The sequence below is a fragment of the Nerophis ophidion genome, linkage group LG04 (assembly GCF_033978795.1).
Source record: "Nerophis ophidion isolate RoL-2023_Sa linkage group LG04, RoL_Noph_v1.0, whole genome shotgun sequence".
In the NCBI taxonomy this organism is placed as follows: Eukaryota; Metazoa; Chordata; class Actinopteri; order Syngnathiformes; family Syngnathidae; genus Nerophis; species Nerophis ophidion.
Window position 1 is genome coordinate 41,950,427 of NC_084614.1, and position 21,234 is coordinate 41,971,660.

Genomic DNA, 21,234 nt, shown 5'->3' on the forward strand with positions numbered 1-21,234 from the left:
AAGGTTTCACATAGATTGTTAAACGCTAAGTGCTCATTTAGCTGCTCTGCAACAATTTTTTCGAGGATTTTCGAAATAAAGGGAAGGTGAGACACCGGTCGGTAGTTTACCATGAGGTCAGGATCGAGGTTAGGTCTTTTAAGGAGAGGATGAATAACCGCTTTTTTGAATGCAACGGGAACAGTGCCCGAGGAAAGTGATAAGTTTATAATATTTAGCACTGATGGACCTAATAATACAAAAAGCTCCTTGATAAGTTTCCCAGGAAGTGGGTCAAGTAAACATGTTGTTTGTTTTATTCCATTTACACGTTGTAACAATCCTTCTAATGTTATTTCATCAAAACGAGAGAAACTATTTTGGATATTTGCAGTATCCGCCGTATATACAATCGTATCTGTGTTACTATAACCCCGTTGTAGCTGGGACGCATTGTCTTTAATCTCCTTTCTAATAAGTTCAATTTTCTTATTAAAGAAGTTCATAAAGTCATCTGCCGAATGGGTGGAGCTACTGGAAGGAGTCCCTTGTTGGGTTAGCGATGCTACTGTACTAAACAAAAATTTTGGATCGTTTTTATTAATGCGGATGAGATTTGAGTAATAATTAGTTTTAGCTAAGGTAAGCATGCGTTTATAAGTTATTAAACTATCACTCCATGCTTGATGGTGCACCTCAAGTTTAGTCGTGCGCCATTTGCGTTCCAGCTTTCTACATAATAATTTCTGAGCTCTAGTTTCTTCAGTAAACCATGGCGTACGCCTTTTTGGAGCCTTTTTTAACTTCAGCGGTGCTATACTATCAATGGTTTCGCGCAGGGCGTTGTTAAAGTTGTTAGTGAGGTTATCAATAGAGCCCACATACTTTGGGAACGGTGCCATTACCGAGGGCAGTAGGTCCGCAAGAGTCGTCGTTGTGGCAGCATTAATGTTGCGGCTGCTATAGCAGTTATTATTATTATTAGCTTGCCGAACATGAGTCTGAACTTCGAATTTTATAAGGTAATGATCGGACATTACTTTAGTATACGGGAGTATCATAACTTTGGAGACGGTGATACCTCTGACAAGCACTAGGTCTATCGCATTACCGCTGCGATGCGTCGGTTCATTTATTATTTGTGTAAGACCACAGCTATCAATTATAGTCTGGAGCGCCACGCATGGTGGGTCCAATGAGGTATTCATATGGATATTAAAGTCCCCCATTATAATTATATTATCGGCGTGCGTCACTAGATCAGCAACAAACTCTGAGAATTCACTAATAAAGTCCGAATAGGGCCCTGGGGGGCGGTAGATAATGGCCAGGCACAGAGGCAGAGGTGTGGCAGACTTCATAGAAAGCACCTCAAACGATTTATATTTATTATTTAAGTTAGGACTAAAGTTAAAGTTTTCGTTGTATATTAGTGCGACACCCCCTCCCCTTTTGAGGTGACGGGCAATATGCGCATTCGTATAGTTAGGAGGGGATGCCTCATTTATCGCAAAAAAGTCGTCTGGTTTAAGCCAGGTTTCGCTAAGACCGATGACGTTAAGGTTGTTGTCTCTAATGACCTCATTGACTAATAACGTTTTGGGAGACAAAGATCTGATGTTTAGAAAGCCCATATTATAGGTAGTGGGCTGTTTTAAGGAGTTGTTGATAAAATTATCCGTAGTAGCAATATTAATAATGTTGCGTTTATTATGCGCAGTGTACTTAAAATAATTACGACCATATCTAGGAATTGATATGACGGGAATTTTCAGATTGTCTACTTGGCGCTGCGATAAACTGAACGCATCATAATTTGCCACCTCAGTAGAACGCATGTCTAACTCTGACGTAGTCATAGACACAGTAGAAAAAACATTTTGTGAGTTGTGTATTATTCTACGAAAATTGCTATGTGTACAGGGATCATCCAGCCTGGCGCTGGCTAGTTCTAACTTAACTGACTCCATACCCAGGCTAGCAGGCTCTGTAATTGCCTGTGACCGGGCTTGCTCTAGTGCAGTTAGTCAAAATAAAAACTTTACATTGTCATCATGGAATGTCACATTTTGAAATAAATGTTTTTATTCCATTTTGGAATAAGGCTGTTTCATGAAAAAATGTGGAAAAAAGTCAAGTGTTTTGGATACTTTCCAATTGCACTGTACATCCATCCATCCATCCATTTCCTACCGCTTGCAATCTTAATCAAATTGTGAGGTGCCCAAATAATTCCACCCAGAAACCCAAATGTATTCCATTTCACAACAAAATGTAAAAAATGATACCTTCCTTCCAAAAGAGATCAGCTCTGACTCAAATGTATTAAGTCTTCATACAAGAGTGACACGTTCGACATCACATCTAACTCCAACATGTTTGGAATGCAAACATTGCTTTCTCTGCACCTATTTGTTTCTATCAACAAAACCCAAACAGTTCATTTTGCACTGTGCACGTGCTGAACCATGACCCTGCCAGCAAAAAAATAAATGAAGCATGGCTTGCTAAGTAAAACAGCGCAATTCTTATCCAGGTGGGTACTAATTTTGCCAGGCTGACAGTGAAATCTTGCAACAGAAATAATTTGAAAAAAACAAAACAAACAACTCACTCCTCCTGAGAATACTTAACAACATGCCTTTAAGTAAGGTATTTTCATAAATTGTCTGGTGACACAAATAGTAAAACATTCCAGTACCAGCAGAGGAAGTTATGCGTGTGCAAAAATAACCTCCAGGCTTGTTTTGGTTTAATTAGTTAAGTACGTCAAGTGTTTACTTGGTAAACAAATTTAATGCAGTGCCGCCTTAAGCTAACAGGGGTCAAAGCTAGCGATATACCAAGAAGAAGCTAGAGCTTGAAAACCCTTTTCCTTCATTAAAGTCTCGTATTTGGAAAAACAGGTTGCATTTTGGACGCTCTGGTTTACAGCATTATTTTTTACAAAAATGCAAATCCAACATTAGAAGTTTGAATTTTATATTTTTTTTACCTATACCTCTCCACTGCTCAGTGGCCTTGTGGTTAGTGTCCGCCCTGAGATCGGTCGGTTGTGAGTTCAAACCCTGGACGAGTCATACCAAAGACTATAAAAATGAGACCCATTACCTTCCTGCTTGGCACTCAGCATCAACGGTTGGAATTGGGGGCTAAATCACCAAAATGATTCCCCGAGCACGGCCACTGCTGCTGCTCACTGCTCCCCTCACCTCCCAGGGGGTGGAACAAGGGGGATGGGTCAAATGCAGAGGGTAATTTCACCACACAGTGTGTGTGTACTATCAGTGGTACTTTAAAATCTACTTGACTTTTTCTTTATATTATCCTATTTCAAGACTCTTTTGATTGATCGAAACTTTTATTAGTAGATTGCATAGTACAGTACATATTCCAAACAATTGACCGCAAATGGTAACACCCGAATAAGTTTTGCAACTTGTTTAAGTCAGGGTTCACGTTAATCAATTCATGGTATTATTTATACACTTGTAAATTTCCTAGTAATAACTGCGACCTTTGTGCAGCAACACATACCAACTATACTTCTTAATCTTGACAAAACACTTATTTCTTGGTGAGAATTACTTAGCAGTTAGCTTAGCTATTAGCATGCTTGATCCGAACTTGTTCTCCGTATATCTTCGTCCTCCAGTGATTACTACTAGATAATGCAGGGTTTCCCGCAGCGCTTTGTTGTTAAGGCGGCCACCTACACCAAAGGTTTAACAATAAAACAAAGTCTTAACAAGCTGCTGTGCTTAGTTCTGCGTCTGCCTCTGTCAGTATGTCTCTGCAGCACCCAGTATTGTCCCACCGACAGAAACATCTGATTGGCTACACGCAGAGCGGTAACAGCCAATCAGCAGCGCGTATTCAGAGAGCATGTAACGTGGGGCTAGCAGAAAGGTGTTTTTAGCAGGTAAGGCAGCGGACTCTCCCCAAATGATAATAATCACCTCCCAGTCAACTACTAGTAACATCACTATGAGCCCGTTGACGTTCTAGAAACAAGCGGCAGCTCAGCTGGCTCGCAGTCCTTGAGGTCAAGGCTAATTAGCTTTTAGCGTAACGTTAACTCACTGTGTGTGCATGCATGCGTGGGTGCGTGTGGTGTGTGTGTGTTACGGACAGCAAAGCGGTGTCTGTCTGAGAGAAAGACAAGCAATATTGACTTACATTCAAAAACAAAGTTATTTCACTTGACTTTTTTCTGTGTTGATTGAGCTGTGTTGAAGCAGCAAAAAACAACATTGTGTTTAATGAAGAGTTTCTGTCTCTGATACTTGATATAATAATGTAACTGCATCATAAAGCCTACAGGAACTCCATGGTGTTCAGGGACAAATAGTCTCTCCTATTGCTATTGTACTATTTTTTTAGCTATAGTTACATTAATCATTAGTAATGTAGAAGCCTAGTTTTGAATGGCAGGGTCCCTGCTATCATATGTTTATAAAAATATAACATTTACATAATAAAAATCAACTACAGGATTCCTAAATGCTGTAATAAATTAAGCAGAGACCCCAAAAGGGACAAGCGGTAATAAATGGATGGATGGATGGAGTTGAGCAGATGTCAGCATGTGGCCCCACTTTTAACTCTTTTTTTCCACACGCTTATTGCAAACGCTTACTTACAGTAAGTCATTAATTTGACTTTGTAAGTCATTATTCTAGTATCTCAGGTAACTAGGACTGTTTTGTTTTCACTTTACGTAAAAAATATTGAGCTATACATCGTATATTGCCATTTAGCAAATGGAGCGGAAAACACAACTAAAAGTTGTAGGCTTCTTCACGCGACGAAACCGGCCTACTTCACCACAGTCTGTAGTCTATCGCCCCCCCCAGGCTGTGGTGGCAGCGACGAGATACACCGATCCTTACACCCACCCACCCCCTTCCCCGGTCCCCTCCCCCTGGAGAGTCACCACCTTAACTAACAAATGTTCTGGGGGAAACACTACCCGTATACCATCCAGCCCTAATTGAGCCAGTCCTTGAGTGTACCCTCCAAGAAATGTCAAGCTACCACAAGATCAACCACCTAAAACCCAACCCATAAAAAACCCAACTCTATATGCAGTTTCCACCTGCTGAATCAAGACGCGAAAAAACAACTGATCATAACTTGGGATCGCTACAAATAACTTGGGATAGCTACAAACTGTCCAACCATGCACATCCCATGTATCTTGTTGGTGCACTGGATGGGACAGTCTGGAGAACACCAAAGCCAAGGTCAACACCTGCAATAACAATAACATCCTGCGCAAACTATTGGGGCACAGATCCACCAACAATCTGGGCAACTGCCATGGCCCTGTGCTTCTCTAAAGCAGAGTATGCCTGCTCGAAATGAAGCCCTTCACATCATACCAAAACTGGTCGACGTGGCCTTCCTTACATGACACCTGCCGCATCAACACGCATCAATACAACACCTGTCCCGTGCCTCTATGCGCTATGTGGCATCTCTTCCCCGCATATCAGACTACTAGGTATCGCTCAAGATGAATGGGGAACACAGGAGAAAGACATCAGACACTTCTGTATGGCCATGTAGTAGCCCCACACAGGCTCCGATACAAATCCGGTTTTGTGCAAACAGGCCTGCCCCTCCAGACAACCAAACAAGTACCAAGGACCAACATCAGGGATAATGAATGCCAACGAAATGGCACACAAGCTCTGGAATGGCTAGACAAAGGAATCAAATCACCGGAAAGCCTTGCTAGTGGCCACGACCTTGGTCGGACAATCTGGAAGTCCCTTAGACCAGTGGTTCTCAACCTTTTTTCAGTGATGTGCCCCATCTGAACATTTTTTTTTTAAATTCAAGTACCCCCTAATCAGAGCAAAGCATTTTTGTTTGAAAAAAAAAGGATAAAGAAGTAAAATACAGCACTATGTCATCAGTTTCTGATTTATTAAATTGTATAACAGTGCAAAATATTGCACTGTTATACAATCATTTTCCAAATAGTACTTTCTTGAACTATTTGGAAAAAAAGATATAAAAATAACTAAAAACTTGTTGAAAAATAAACAAGTGGTTCAATAATAAATAAAGATTTCTACAAATAGAAGTAATCATCAACCTAAAGTGCCCTCTTTGGGGATTGTAATAGAGATCCATCTGGTTTCATGAACTTAATTCTAAACATTTCTTCACAAAAAAAGAAATCATATTTTTTATGGAACATGTCCACAAAAAATCTACCTGTCAACACCGAATATTGCATTGTTGCATTTCTTTTCACAGTTCATCAACTTATATTTATATTTTGTTGAAGTATTATTCAATAAATATAATTATAAAGGATTTTTGAATTGTTGCTATTTTTACAATATTTTTTAAAAATCTCACGTACCCCTTGGCATACCTTGAAGTACCCCCAGGGGTACGCGTTCCCCCATTTGAGAACCACTGCCTTGGACTGCGTGTCAAACAGGGGAGGTGCAAAACATTGAGGAAAGACTAAAACTGCAAAGCAGATGACACATGCAGCTAGGAAAGGGCCAATATTCAATACGTCAATTAACCAATGACAAATAAAAATAAATTCGGTACGTTTTTTCAACATCGATAAATCGCCATAAGCATGCTTTAAGAGCATGCACGTTTTTTGCAGCTTTAAGCAGATGCTTGTGTTTGTGCTATAACAAAATTTTAAAAAGGGGGTGAATTACCTTGTCATCATTAAGTGTTGGTGACTCTTTGTGGGGCAACTTGCGAGGAGGCGGAGCCGCTGGCCTGCTTGTATCACACAGTGCAAATAGTTAGCAGGCAGCTGCTAACATGGATAAACACGCAACAAAATGTCACTGCACCAATGGGGCAATCTTTCAGTTTACATCTTAGGAACACAATGAGTGTATCATTACTGAGGAGCCAGTTTGCTGAATGTGTTCGAACATGACCGTAGATAAGCACGACAAACCTGCACACCCTCTTGAAACACAACCACTGTGACCTGATACACACTCGTTTGGTGAATATGTCTACTTGGACGTTACGTTGGAGTCTGCAATATAAAGATTGATTGTAACAAGCCAGGTCAGTGCAAATAAAACAGTGCAAAATGGTGTGCGTTAATAGAAAGTGTGGTTCTAATCACTACATCACCAAAGACAAGCTACCCTTTCATACTGTTGAAAATATAACACTTCTATTGTGCTGCAAATGTTTGACATTTGTCATGTCTTGTCATGTCGGTGTTTCCTCGCTGGGAATCTGACAGTCTTATTTTTTATGCATATGACTTGTTAATACATCTGGTTATAATGTAATGTTTATACTGTTAATTTGCACATTGGTCTAAAAATGTCCTCACGTGATTGCCAGTAATTCATAACTTTACTTCGTCCTCCCCGTGAATGTGTGGGTTCCTTCCGGGTACTGCGGCTTCCTCCCACTTCCAAAGACATGCACCTGGGGATATGTTGATTGGCAACACTAAATTGGCCCTAGTGTGTGAATGTGAGAGTGAATGTTGTCCGTCTGTGTTGGCCCTGCGATGAGGCGGCGACTTGTCCAGGGTGTACGCCGCCTTCTGCCCGATTGTAGCTGAGATAGGCACCAGCGCCCCACGCGAATAAGCGGTAGAAAATGGATGGATGGATGGATACTTCTGCCTACATGTTCAATATTTTTAGAGCAGCTTTGTTAGTCTATACCTAAAAGTGAACCATTTTGTTTATTGTTTTGCTGTGTATATTTGAGGCCAACCTCGAACATATTGTTTTGCTTTTAGTTGGGATTTTCATTCAAGTGCAACATTTTGCAAACAAAGTAAATGTTATTGTTATAATATGTTTATTGTATTTAACATGGACATTTAAATGTTTACATACAAATTACAATTTTAAAATACACAATAAATACAAGTTGATTGCATTTAAAAGGATATAAATGTATTAATTTAAAGTTCCACTCAGTGACATACACACTAGGTGTGACGAAATTACCCTCAGCATTTGACCCATCCCCTTGTTCCATCCCCTGGGAGGTGAGGGGAGCAGTGAGCAGCAGAAGAGGTACTTAGGGAAAAAAAAAAGAGAATAAAAAAACTATTTTTAAGGGAGTTCTGGCCAAGAAGCAACAAAGTTACACATAAAATTAAATTCGCATTACACATTAAAATGACAGGATGGACATCAAGTAAAACAGTTACTGATAACTGAGGCTGCTTCAAATTCTCTCAGTTTAGATTTAAAAGCATTTAAGAATAAAATTAAAATTAAAAGGATATCCGGAAAACATGGGAGAAGGATTCCCTATAGTTGTCCCTTTTGAGTCAAATAGAGAACCAGATGATAAAAAATGCTGGTTAAAACAATTCAAGACTTCAGTTCGATCATAAACTGGCATTGATTTTTGGACTACAAATGTGGGAAAAGTTGTGTTTTTATTCGCAGGCAGACTTGTGATTACTTTCCAACATTTCTGTGGGTTGTTGAGATTCTCAGTGGTGACAGACAAAAAATAGTCCGATTTGGCCTTTTTGATAGGGGAAGTGCATTGATTTTAAAGCCGTCTTAAATATGACCAATCAGTGGCAGAGTTACTTTGTTTTGCCTTGTCCCATGCCTTATTACGCTCCTGCCAGCTCTGGAGAAAAACAGGGATTTTCTCATCCCTTCACGTTGTATTTCTTCAAAGGTGCATGTTTATTATTGATTTGCATGACAATGTATTTGAAAAATGTCCAAGCTAGCTCTACATCTGATATTAAATGTACGTATATGTTCCCATTCCACAATAGACAAAATATTTTTAAAATGTGACTTCAGTGTAAGCGGAAATACGACCTGAATGCGACCTGATTGCGACTTGTATAACATCTTTGGGGAAGCTATGTCAATTATATGGGCAGAAAAAGGCACGACCGGCCAGCAGAAGTGAATATGTTCTCACAACATTCTGTTTTGGTGAGCAAAGTATTTTTTCGGTGGCCAAATTTTTGGTGCATCACTAGTCAATAGTTAGTAAATAATAGGGATCTCACTTGCCGACTTCTCTCACCCGGGGCATTGAGTTTGAGTTTATTTCGAACATGCATGCATATGACATGTTACATCACAATTTCCATTTTCTCAAATCAACATGTTTGAAAAGGAGAAGGAAGAAGCAGGGCTCATTTAATACTACCCCTTTTCCTTGCAAACACTTTTGTTCACTTCCTGTTCTCAATCGATTCACAAAATACTCCATAAGTAATAACATTACAAATAAATAAATAATAATCATCCTTCCATCCATCCATCCATCCATCCATTTTCTACCGCTTATTCTCTTTTGGGGTCGCGGGGGGCGCTGGCGCCTATCTCAGCTACAATCGGGCGGAAGGCGGTGTACACCCTGGACAAGTCGCCACCCCATCGCAGGGCCAACACAGATAGACAGACAACATTCACACTCACATTCACACACTAGGGCATTAGTGAAGTAAATTGTATTTCATATGGTGAGATAAATAAGATTATCAAGAAAATAAATGGATGCATGGAATAAATTCTGGATGTTTATCATGGTTCTTCTTCTTTGTACTTTGTAAACACTTTCAGTTTGTAGAGTTTCTGGAATTGGATCATATTAGTACAGTTTGATTTCTTTGCTTAATTCATTCCGAAGTTTAATTCCACATACTGATATAATAAAGGGCTTAACTGTTGTACGTGCATACAATTGTTTTAAATCACATTTTTATCTAAGGTTATATTTCTGTATTAACACGTGATGCCAGGTATACAGTACTGTCAATTTCTACGGACAGCAAGGGGAGTACAGCTTACCCTAAAATATAAAAAAGTGGTAAAATATACTGTATTCTTTAGTGTTTACTTTACATTGACTAAATGCGCTAGAATGCGTTAAACTTATGTTTAGAATCAACTGCTTTGGCGACAGTTGGTGCGACTTTTTTCCATTAATGTGGGAACGTCACACTGATGCAGCCAAACGAGACGATCATTGGATAAATACCGCCCATGGACAGTGAGCGAAAAAATAAGAGTGATCGAAAGGGGGTCGTGGGCTTCTGCATGATGATTGGATGACCAGTCTGGACTGAATTCCTTTTTGATTGACAGCAAAATGAGCCAATCAGCAATCTTAAATCGGAAAGCACTGCCAAAGCATTTTTCAACTTTCATTCCGTTGTTCCTCATTAAATGTAGATATTTATAATTTTTTCATTGAACTCTTCTTTATAAAATCTAGCATGTTTATATATTTGATCGACAAAACCCAAAACCACTGAAGTTGGCACGTTGTGTAAATCGCAAATAACAACAGAATACAATGATTTGCAAATTATTTTCAACCTATTTTCAATTGAATACACTGCAAACACAAGATATTTCATGTTCAGACTGAGAAACTTTTTTTTCTCCGCAAATAATAATTGACCTAGAATTTAAAGGCCTACTGAAACCCACTACTACCGACCCCGCAGTCCGATAGTTTATATATCAATGATAAATTATTATTAACATTGCAACACATGCCAATACGGCCGGTTTAGTTTACTAAATTACAATTTTAAATTTCCCGCGGAGTTTCCTGTTGAAAATGTCGTGGAATGATGACGCGTGTTTGTGACGTTATTGGTTGGAGGGGACATATTAGCCAGCACCACTTGCGGATAAAAGTAGTCTCTTTCCATCGCGCAATTACACAGTATTTTGGACATCTGTGTTGCTGAATCTTTTGCAATTTGTTCAATGAATAATGGAGAAGTCAAAGTAAAAAGATGGAGGTGGGAAGCTTCAGCCTTTAGCCACACAAACACACGGTGTTTCCTTCTTTAAAATTCCCAGAGGTGAAGCTTTACTATGGATCAGAGTGGTCAAGCGAACATGGTTCCCGACCACTTGTCAACCGGCAGGTTTCGGTGAGAAAGTTGTGGTAAAAAGTTGCCTCTTAACTCACTAAAACACTAGCAACACAATAGAAAGATAAGGGATTTCCCAGAATTATCCTAGTAAATGTGTCTAAAAACATCTGAATCGCTCCCAACGCAGTCGCCTTTTTTTTTTTTTAACTTTAATTTATTTTTATTTTTTTTCCTAGTCCTTCACTATCAATATCCTCATCCACGAATCTTTCATCCTCGCTCAAATTAATGGGGAAATTGTCGCTTTCTCGGTCCGAATAGCTCTTGATGCTGGAGGCTCACATTATAAACAAAGTGCGGATGTGAGGAGCCCTCACACCGGTGACGTCATCGTCTGCTACTTCCGGTGAAGGCAGGGCTTTTTTTTAGCGACCAAAAGTTGCAAACTTTATCGTCGATGTTCTCTACTAAATCCTTTCAGCAAAAATATGGCAATATTGCGAAATGATCAAGTATGACACAAAGAATGGACCCACTATCCCCGTTTGAATAAGAAAATCTCATTTCAGTAGGCCTTTAATGGTAGCAACACATTGCAAAAAAGTTGGCACTGGGAAATGTTACCACTGAGTTACATGGCCTTTCCTTCTAACGTCACTCAGTCAACGTTTGGGAACCGAGGAACTTAAGTTGTTCAACAGTCCAGGGTCCCCGTTGTGGTATTGTAGGTTTTATATTGGACCACACATTTTCAATGGGAGACAGGTCTGGACTACAGTCTAGTAACATCACTCTTTTACTATTAAGCCACGCTGTTGTAACACGTGGCTTGGCATTGTCTTGTTGAAATAAGCAGCGGCGTCCATGATAACGTTGCTTGGATGGCAACATACCTTATGTTGCTCCAAAACCCGTATGTACCTTTCAGCATTAATAGTGCCTTCACAGATGTGTAAGTTACCCATGCCTTGGGCAATAATACACCCCCATACCATCACAAATGCTGGCTTTTGAACTTTGCGCCAACCATTATGCAAATCATGAGATGCCGTCACATTGACTACGTCCCATAGCCACACTCCTATACCCACATGTAGATTTCAAGCTGGGGAAACCCTTTAACAGCAATTAAAAGATTAGAACCCTCCCACATATATTACACTATATATATCCATTCATACATTATATTACTTTAATTTATATTCACATACAAAACAGTAATTTTTAAGGTGTAGAGACGTTTACTTTATTTTGTAGTTGTATTAGTGATTTCTTTGTTCATTTTACGGAATACGGTCAACTTCCTTTGTTTTCACTTGATCAAACTGTGCATGCAAGTGACGTCCAGGCCACATTGGGGCCACACTGGGGCCACATTGGGGCCACATTGGGGCCTGTGTGCGTTTACACTGGAGTCTGATAAAGATCACATTTTACTTGCAGTGTAAAAATTCAGTTGGAAAAAAAGTACATTTAAAAAAAACAAAAAACTATTTAGGACACTTAGACCTGCATTGTAAACGTAGTCAAAATTAACAGAGACGTGACTTTAAAGCTGAGGTATGTACCAAACTGATTATAGCGTACAGATGATTAAACCCATATCTAATATGTGGCATGAACTGTCAGCAGGCTGGAAGCACTGCAATAAGTTGAAAAACAAGTCTCCCAGGGATGCAGCCTATTTTACCAGTCAATATTTTAAGCAAGATCATTCTAATAGTCAATGACAAATAGGTGCCACTCCTCTTAATGACGTAGAGGAAAAAAGGCCCAAGTTGGGAGGTGCTTTTAAAAAGGTAATACGAAACTAAGCATACAGATAGGGTTTTACTCTCATGCCAACTGTGGGAAAACGCTGACACATTGCAGTTCTCGGGTGAGAACATCACAGCTTTTTCTGATTCAAATCCAACTAATGAATGACAATGCAGTAGCCATCATAACAATAACTACAGTGGGGAAAATTTAAAGAATGTGATGGTTTTGTAAATTAAGCCCCTTACAGAAAAAACAAGCAGTGATAGGTTTATTATAGCAGAGAGAAATACAACAGTTTAAATAAAGGTTCTGAACGTAAAACATGTCCTTGTATTTAATGGAGAACAATAATAAACAAGTATCTTGAGTTTCAATTTGTTTTATCTTATAAATAAGATATATTCAAAATATTTCAGTGCATGTGTAAGTACTTTTTGAGCATGTTCAACAATATGCGTGACAATAACGATAAACATAACATGAAGTTTTCGTATTGTTACATATCGACACACAATACTGGGACTACGGATGAAAATTTGCTTTGTGGCTAAATCTGGTGAATTTACAGAAATGTTCATTAATGTACAAAACCCGTTTCCATATGAGTTGGGAAATTGTGTTAGATGTAAATATAAACGGAATACAATGATTTGCAAAGCATTTTCAACCCATATTCAGTTGAATATGCTACAAAGACAACATATTACTTGTTCAAACTGATAAACATTTTTTTTTTTGCAAATTATCATTAACTTTAGAATTTGATGCCAGCAACACGTGACAAAGAAGTTGGGAAAGGTGGCAATAGCACTGCCAAAGCATTTTTCAACTTTCATTCCGTTGTTCCTCATTAAATGTAGATATTTATAAGATGCGGCAAGAGGCTGGTAAAGGAATATATTGTCTCCAGACTTCCCCCCACATTCGACCCATACCAGTTTGCTTATCGTCCTAACCGCTCCACAGAGGACACCATCTCCTCTACACTCCACCTGAGCTTAGAATATCTGGAAGGAAAGGGCACACACGTGCGGATTTTGTTTCTGGACTTCAGCTAAGCATCCAAAACCATCATCCCGCAGTACTAGGTGAGCAAACTGACCCCCTTGGATTCAGTACCCCCCTATGCAACTGGCTGCTTGACTTCCTCACAGACAGACCCCAATCTGTGAGAGTGGGCAACAACACCTCCAGTGCCATCTCCCTGAGTGCCCTGAGTCTGCTGCTGTTCACCTTGATGACCCATGATTGCTGCACCAGGTCCACTACTAACCACATTGTGAAGTATGCGGACAACACGACAGTTCTGGGCCTCATCCGTGACAACAATGACATGGACTACAGGGAGGAGGTGAAACATCTGCTTGACTGGTGCAGAACCAACAACCTGGTCCTGAAGGTCAACAAGACCAAGGAGATCATTGTTGACTTCAGGAAGCACCAGTCCAGCCACGCTCCACTCTTCATCAACTGCACAGCGGTGGAGATGGTAAGAGGCACCAAGTTCCTGGGGGTGCAGATCACTGACAATATAACCTGGTCCCTACACACCGGAGCTCTTGTAAAGAAAGCTCAGCAGCACATGCACTTTTCGCGTCGGATGAAAAGAGCACAGCTCCCTCCCCCCATTCTCACCACATTCTACAGAGGCACTATAGAGAGCCTACTGACCAACAACATCTCTGTCTGGACTGGAGCTTGCTATGCTTCAGACTGGAAATCTCTCCAGAGAGTGGTGAGGACGGTGGAAAAGATCATCAGGACTCCTCTTCCTCCTATCCAGGAGATCGCAAAAAGCTGCTGCCTGACCAGGGCTCAGAAAATCTGCAAAGACTCCTCCCACCCCCACCAAGGGCTGTTTTCACTGCTAGACTGTAGAAAGAGGTTCCGCAGCCTCCGAAGCAGAACCCCCAGGTTCTGTAACAGCTTCTTCCCTCAGGCCGTAAGACTCTTGAACGCATTATAATTAAATTATCCCCTCAACTCCCCTCAAAAAGGATTAACTCGCTGGAATAAAAAAGACAATATAACATACATCCATAAACGTGGACACATGTGAAAAAGTGCAATATATTTATCTGTACAGTAATCTATTTATTTATTCATATATATTTATTTTATATGTATATTTATATAATAATTTAGTATATTTATTTGATTATATATGCACCTTATTGCTTTTTTTTATCCTGCACTACCATGAGCTTATGTAACAAAATTTTGTTCTTATCTGTGCTGTAAAGTTCAAATTTGAATGACAATAAAAAGGAAGTAGGTCTAAGTCTAATGGGAGTCAGCGTTGATGATTTCAAAGCCCTCTAAAACAACTTCAAAACCTTCCCTCCATGTTTTATATACATACTGCAGGTCTATGTATATTGTCGTAACAGACATATTCATAACAATATTTACCGTATTTTGATCATTTTAATCCTTGATTTCTGATTTATTCAGTGCACTGATTTCCGTTTCCATAGCAGCGCACTTCCGACTTCTGGCAACAACTACTTCCGGTAACAAAGGCACATGTGTGTTCTAATCATGGTAGACTTGGTAAAAGACAACATTTTTTGACAAACATCTTCTTGAAGCTGAATATATTGAGGATGAACTGCCGCTTCTAGAAACCAGTATGAAGGAAGGCTGAGACGTTAGAACAGACAAAGCCAAGAGCGTGAGGTCGGTGTGACTCGAAGCTGCAAAATGTGGAATTTGAAGCCAGGTTATTTTAACATAAATTAAGTGCTTACCCAAATAAACCGGAAAACACATCCCTGGCAAGCTGGACCAAAAGCAAAACTGCCCTTCGAGTAAGTCACATTTTGACATTGCTCATGATACACCGTACAACTACAGTACGTACACTATCGAGCTCGCTGTGTACAAAAAAACATCAACTCTGGGCTAATGATTGTTCATATTTTTCAGTCATTAGAGATTATTCTCCATTTGCATTGCAAACTCAAACGCCTTTCCTGTTGACGTGGAAGAAAGCTTATCTCTTTCCGTAGCCAGATTTTACGGCTAATACCAAAGCATGTTGTTGTGTGTCACTACGCTAGAAAAAGAAAGTGTGTTCGCTCTTACAATAACAACGTCGCCACGGCTTGGTTATTCTAGAGGTTATGGAACGTAAATGAAGTATTGTTGACTGTTTTTGAATGCGTTTTCAAAGTGATTTAGAGGTAGAATTGATTGCTCCTATTAGCTGCATTGCTAGCCAGCTAGAACGAGACGATTTTACATTTTTGAAAGCGAGGAAAAAAACTAAACGATAGTCAAAATTACCAAAAAAGTGCAGTTCCCCTACACAACTGTAAGTTAATTAAAGTTGTGTACATGTCACGATCAATGACTCGCCTGCTGAGGACATCAAATATAAAATGTGTCCTCTTTACTTTCTCCCAGGTGTACACACATTACAATGTGGAACCTGTTAAACCCACACATTATTTTGGCGGCGAAAAATCCAACTTACTCAACTCACGTGGGAAAATTGATTAAATATGACTGAATTTCGTTTCTGTCAGCATTTGCATCCCGTTTTTATTATTTTGAATCATTCATTATGACGTCAGTTAGTTTTGTTATCGTCTTAGTCAAGATGAATTTTGTTTTGATTTGTTATCGTCTTATTTTCATGTTGAGAAATAGGCTGTTGACAATAACTAAGACGAAAACCATTAGTCAACAAAATTAAAATTGCATCCCAGTCTCGTGCAGGTCAGCAACCAATTGTCAACTCTTTGGATTGGTTTGAATGGAAGAGCCAGTTTCCTTAAGGTGTCTTTTATCCACATAATGAGTTGAGATTCTGAGTACTTTCTTAAAGTGACAGAACTGATTAGCGAGATTTATGGACACATACACTATATTGCCAAAAGTTTTTGGCCACTTGCCTTGACTCACATACGAAGTTGAAATGCTATCCCATTCCTAACCAATAGTGTTCAATATGACGTCGGTCCCCCTTTTGCAGCTGTTACAGCTTCAACTCTTCTGGGAAGGCTGTCCACAAGGTTGCGGAGTGTTTATAGGAATTTTCGACCATTCTTCCAAAAACGCATTGGTGAGGTCACACACCGATGTTGGTTGAGAAAGCCTGGCTCTCAATCTCCATCCTATCAATCCATGCATTTTCTACCACTTATTCCCTTTTGGGGTCGCGGGGGGCGCTGGCGCCTATCTCAGCTACAATCGGGCAGAAGGCAGGGTACACCCTGGACAAGTTGCCACCTCATCGCAGGGCCAACACAGATAGACAACATTCACACTCACATTCACACACTAGGGCCAATTTTAGTGTTGCCAATCAACATATCCCCAGGTGCAAGTTTCCATCCTAATTCATCCCAAAGGTGTTATATCAGGTTCAGGTCAAGACTCTGTGCAGGCCAGTCAAGTTCATCCACACCAGACTCTGTCATCCATGTCTTTGTGGACCTTGCTTTGTGCACTGGTGCACGGTCATGTTGGAAGTAGAAGGGGCCCGCGCAAAACGGTCCCTACAAGGTTGGAAGCGGGAAATTGTCCAAAATGTTTTGGTATCCTGAGGCATTCAAAGTTCCTTTCACTGGAACTAAGAGGCCAAGCCCAACTCCTGGAGCGGACCCCATTCCTATGTGAGTCAAGGCAGGTGGCCAAATACTTTTGGCATTATAGTGTACCTGGTCCAAAAGTTCGGAATTCTTAATAAAATATATATTTTTCCCCTCAAACTAAAAAAAAATAATTTAAAACCTTTATCGAATGTTGTTTTGCTTACATAATGTCCCTCTCTCTGTTAAAATAAACGTAGCATGTATCTTATGATGCCCACTGCATGTATCAGCTGACCTACCAGACACCATATTAATGAAAAATCCATCCATCCATCCATTTTCTGCCGCTTATTCCCGTTCGGGGTCGCGGGGGGCGCTGGCGCCTATCTCAGCTACAATCGGGCGGAAGGCGGGGTACACCCTGGACAAGTCGCCACCTCATCGCAGGGCCAACACAGATAGACAGACAACATTCACACTCACATTCACACACTAGGGCCAATTTTAGTGTTGCCAATCAACCTATCCCCAGGAAAAATGACAAATATATTTATATTTTTTGTGGACAAAAGAGGTCGTTCTCTCCATGTATCTCTCTGACGTATTTCTCACACCGTCACCATCATCAACATACATGTATAAACGTACATGTTAGTAGCTGGGAGCAGATAAGTAAAATGTATGAAAATATGAATGGATTCTGGTGGCGAGTTTAGCTTTCTCTCGTCTTCTGCTTCACTTGCCATCAATCCCCTCTGCATGTCTGCGGTTTATTCGCCGCAACGTTTGAATCAAATTGTATCCCAATCACTTTATCGCCGAATTTGAAAGAAACGGCGCCAACACTGAGAGGTGGAAACAAAAAGACTCACCGGCGGCAGACTGCAGTCCCTTCGCTTGCGTAGCAAATACTAATACGGATTTTTTTAAAGTGTTCTCCTGCTCCAGAATCACATTGTCTTCGAGCGTGACGCCGGCGCCAACGTTTGTCCGTCCATCTTTACGTGGAATTACAACAGGGTGTTCTTGAGGAGGACGTGTTTAAAGGTAAAAACGTGTCCGCCGGAGCATTCCTTGTGCAAGTGAATGCAACGCCACCGGAAAAGTGGGGGGAGATCGACTCAAAAGACAACCCTGTCGACACCGGATCAGTATCAGGATACTTGCGTGATGCGTTCAAGGTTTTCAGTTGTTATTTTATTGTTTTTTATATATGTGTTTTTTTGTTGTGTTGATCACATTTATATATTGTTTTGTCGTTTACAACCCCAATTCATAGATTATTGGACACAGGAGATCTTAGAGGGCCAAAAATAAAAGCAACAAGTCGTTTTTAGATTTCTTTACTCATTTTCCACAGTTGACTTTGTTTTGGTTTAACAATGATATATTCCCCAGCACCCCCCGCGACCCCAAAAAAGGAAAAGCGGTAAAATATGGATGGATGGATGGATGCTATAAAGGGGAAAAATTGTATTATTTTACTAATATTGTTACGTCGTCCCGGTTTTTGCCTAAAATATTTACTTCATTCTGATCATAATCATGGTCATCAAAGTAAATGCATGAAAATAAACGTATTCAGAAATATTTACATAAGTAAAAGAAAAAAAAAATATATATATATACTTATATATATGCATATGTATATATATATATATATATATATATATATATATATATATATATATATATATATATATATATATATATATATATATATATATATATAAGATTCCGATTGGTGTAGTGCAACAGCGAGAGCTCCGCTGCGATACGGCTAACTATACCGATATGTATGTATATATATATATGTATATATATATATATATATATATATATATATATATATATACATATTGGTATATTGTATATATATATATGTATACATATACATATATATATACATATTGGTATAGTTAGCCGATATGTATATATATATATATATATATATATATATATATATATATATACATATATACATATATATATATATATATATACATATCGGTATAGTTCGCCGTATCGCAGCGGAGCTTTCACTGTTGCACTACACCAATCGGAATCTTTAAAGGCCTACTGAAACCCACTACTACCCACCACGCAGTCTGATAGTTTATATATCAATGATGAAATATTAACATTGCAACACATGCCAATACGGCCTTTTTAGTTTACTAAATTGCAATTTTAAATTTCCTGGGACTTTTTTTTGAAAACGTTGCGTAATGATGACGTGTACGCGTGACGTCATGGGCTGTTATGAATATGAGCGCTGCACACACACACAGCTAAAAGTCGTCTGCTTTAACGGCATAATTACACAGTATTTTGGAGATCCGTGTTGCTGAATCTTTTGCGATTTGTTCAATTAATATTGGAGAAGTCAAAGTAGAAACACGGAGTTGGGAAGCTTTAGCCTTTAGCCACACAAACACACGGTGATTCCTTGTTTAAAATTCACGGAGGTTAAACTTTTCTATGGATCAGAGCGGACATGGATCCCGACTACATGTCAACCAGCAGGTTTCGGTGGAAAAATTATGGTTAAAAAGTCGCCACTTGTGCCTCCCGTACAGCTGCGGTCGACTTCCCTGAGACACTGCACGTCAACACTCGGCCGTGGACGTACACTTCCGAATATCAGGTAATATTAAACTCACTAAAACACTAGCAACACAATAGAAAGATAAGGGATTTCTCAGAATTATCCTAGTAAATGTCTCTAAAAACATGAGAATCCGTCTCAATGGAACGCGATTGCAATCGCGTTTTTTTTTTTTTTTTCTAGTCCGTCGCTATCAATATCCTCAAACACGAATCTTTCATCCTCGCTCAAATTAATGGGGAAATTGTTGTTTTCTCGGTCGGAATAGCTGTTTTTGTTGGAGGCTCCCATTAAAATCAATGTGAATATATGAGGAGCCTTCAACATGTGACGTCATCATCTGCGGTAGAGACGGGGCTTTTCTCCAGTTGCGAACTTTATCGTGGATGTTCTCTACTAAATCCTTTCAGCAAAAATATGGCAATATCGCAAAATGATCAAGTATGACACATAGAATGGACCTGCTATCCCCGTTTGAATATGAAAATCTCATTTCAGTAGGCCTTTAGATTCCCTTTGAAAGAAACACCACAAGTAAGAGAAGACAATTCTCCCGTCCAAAGGCAAAACCCAGTAACTCAATTTTGGTCAAAACTGAGCTGATAATAATTTTGGAGTTCCTAGGTGATATGCTTTACATTAGTGTATGCGATATTGTAATTTGTTCCGTAAGTAAGCTGTTACGCGCATGGCAGGACCTAGCAACTACCACATAACCGCGTGGATACAACAGAAAAACCTAGTATCTCAAGGGTATCTCTAGAAGAGAGTTACTAGGTTCTGCTTTTGGACGGGAGAATTGTATTTTGTAAAGTTTGTAACTTATTCAAGTATTCAAGTAGTAGTTAGATAAAATCCCCATGCCTTATTCTTTAAAGAATACGATTGTGCTCTTATCTTTCACTGTCGGACTGCAAGAGGCCGACAATTCAGTGATTTCAGTTTTGGACTTGAACTAAACGTCATTCAATTTTCGTCATTCAATTTTAAATAACACACCAATGTTGACCCACTTGTTGACGCACTTACGTCGGAAAATAAACGTTAATTAAGAAAGTATTTACCGAATGTGACCATTTTAAAACCGCTATTTTTCTAAACCAGGGGTCAGCAACCTTTACCACTCAAAGAGCCATTTTGACCCGTTTCACAAAATAAAGAAAACTATGGGAGCCACAAAACACTTTTGAAATGTAATATCAAATTATACTGCATACACCGCTACCCCCCATGCGTCGGTTGAGGTGGGCGGGGTTGGGGGCCGGGGTTTGGTGGTAGCGGGGGTGTATAATGTAGCCTGGAAGAGTTAGGGGATGGATGGGATTCTGGGTATTTGTTCAGTTGTGTTTATGTTGTGTTATGGTGCGGATGTTCTCCCGAAATGTGTTTCTCAATCTTGTTAGGTGTGGGTTCACAGTGTGGCGCATATTAGTAACAGTGTTTAAGTTGTTTATATCACAACCCTGTATGGCTGTTGAACAAGTATGCCTTGAAGTCAC

At 39.6% G+C, this 21,234-nt stretch overlaps 1 protein-coding gene across 2 annotated transcripts in view; it reads right to left on the minus strand.

Annotated features, from left to right (window-relative positions):
* The window catches only part of arhgap32b (Rho GTPase activating protein 32b), a 308,797-nt gene extending 290,565 nt beyond the window's left edge, over positions 1-18,232 (minus strand). For both annotated transcript variants that reach the window (XM_061898082.1, XM_061898081.1), the window contains exon 1: positions 18,000-18,232. The gene's annotated coding sequence lies outside the window, so the exon portion shown is untranslated. The remainder of the gene's footprint in view (positions 1-17,999) is intronic.
* Between the last annotated feature and the right edge of the window lie 3,002 nt (positions 18,233-21,234).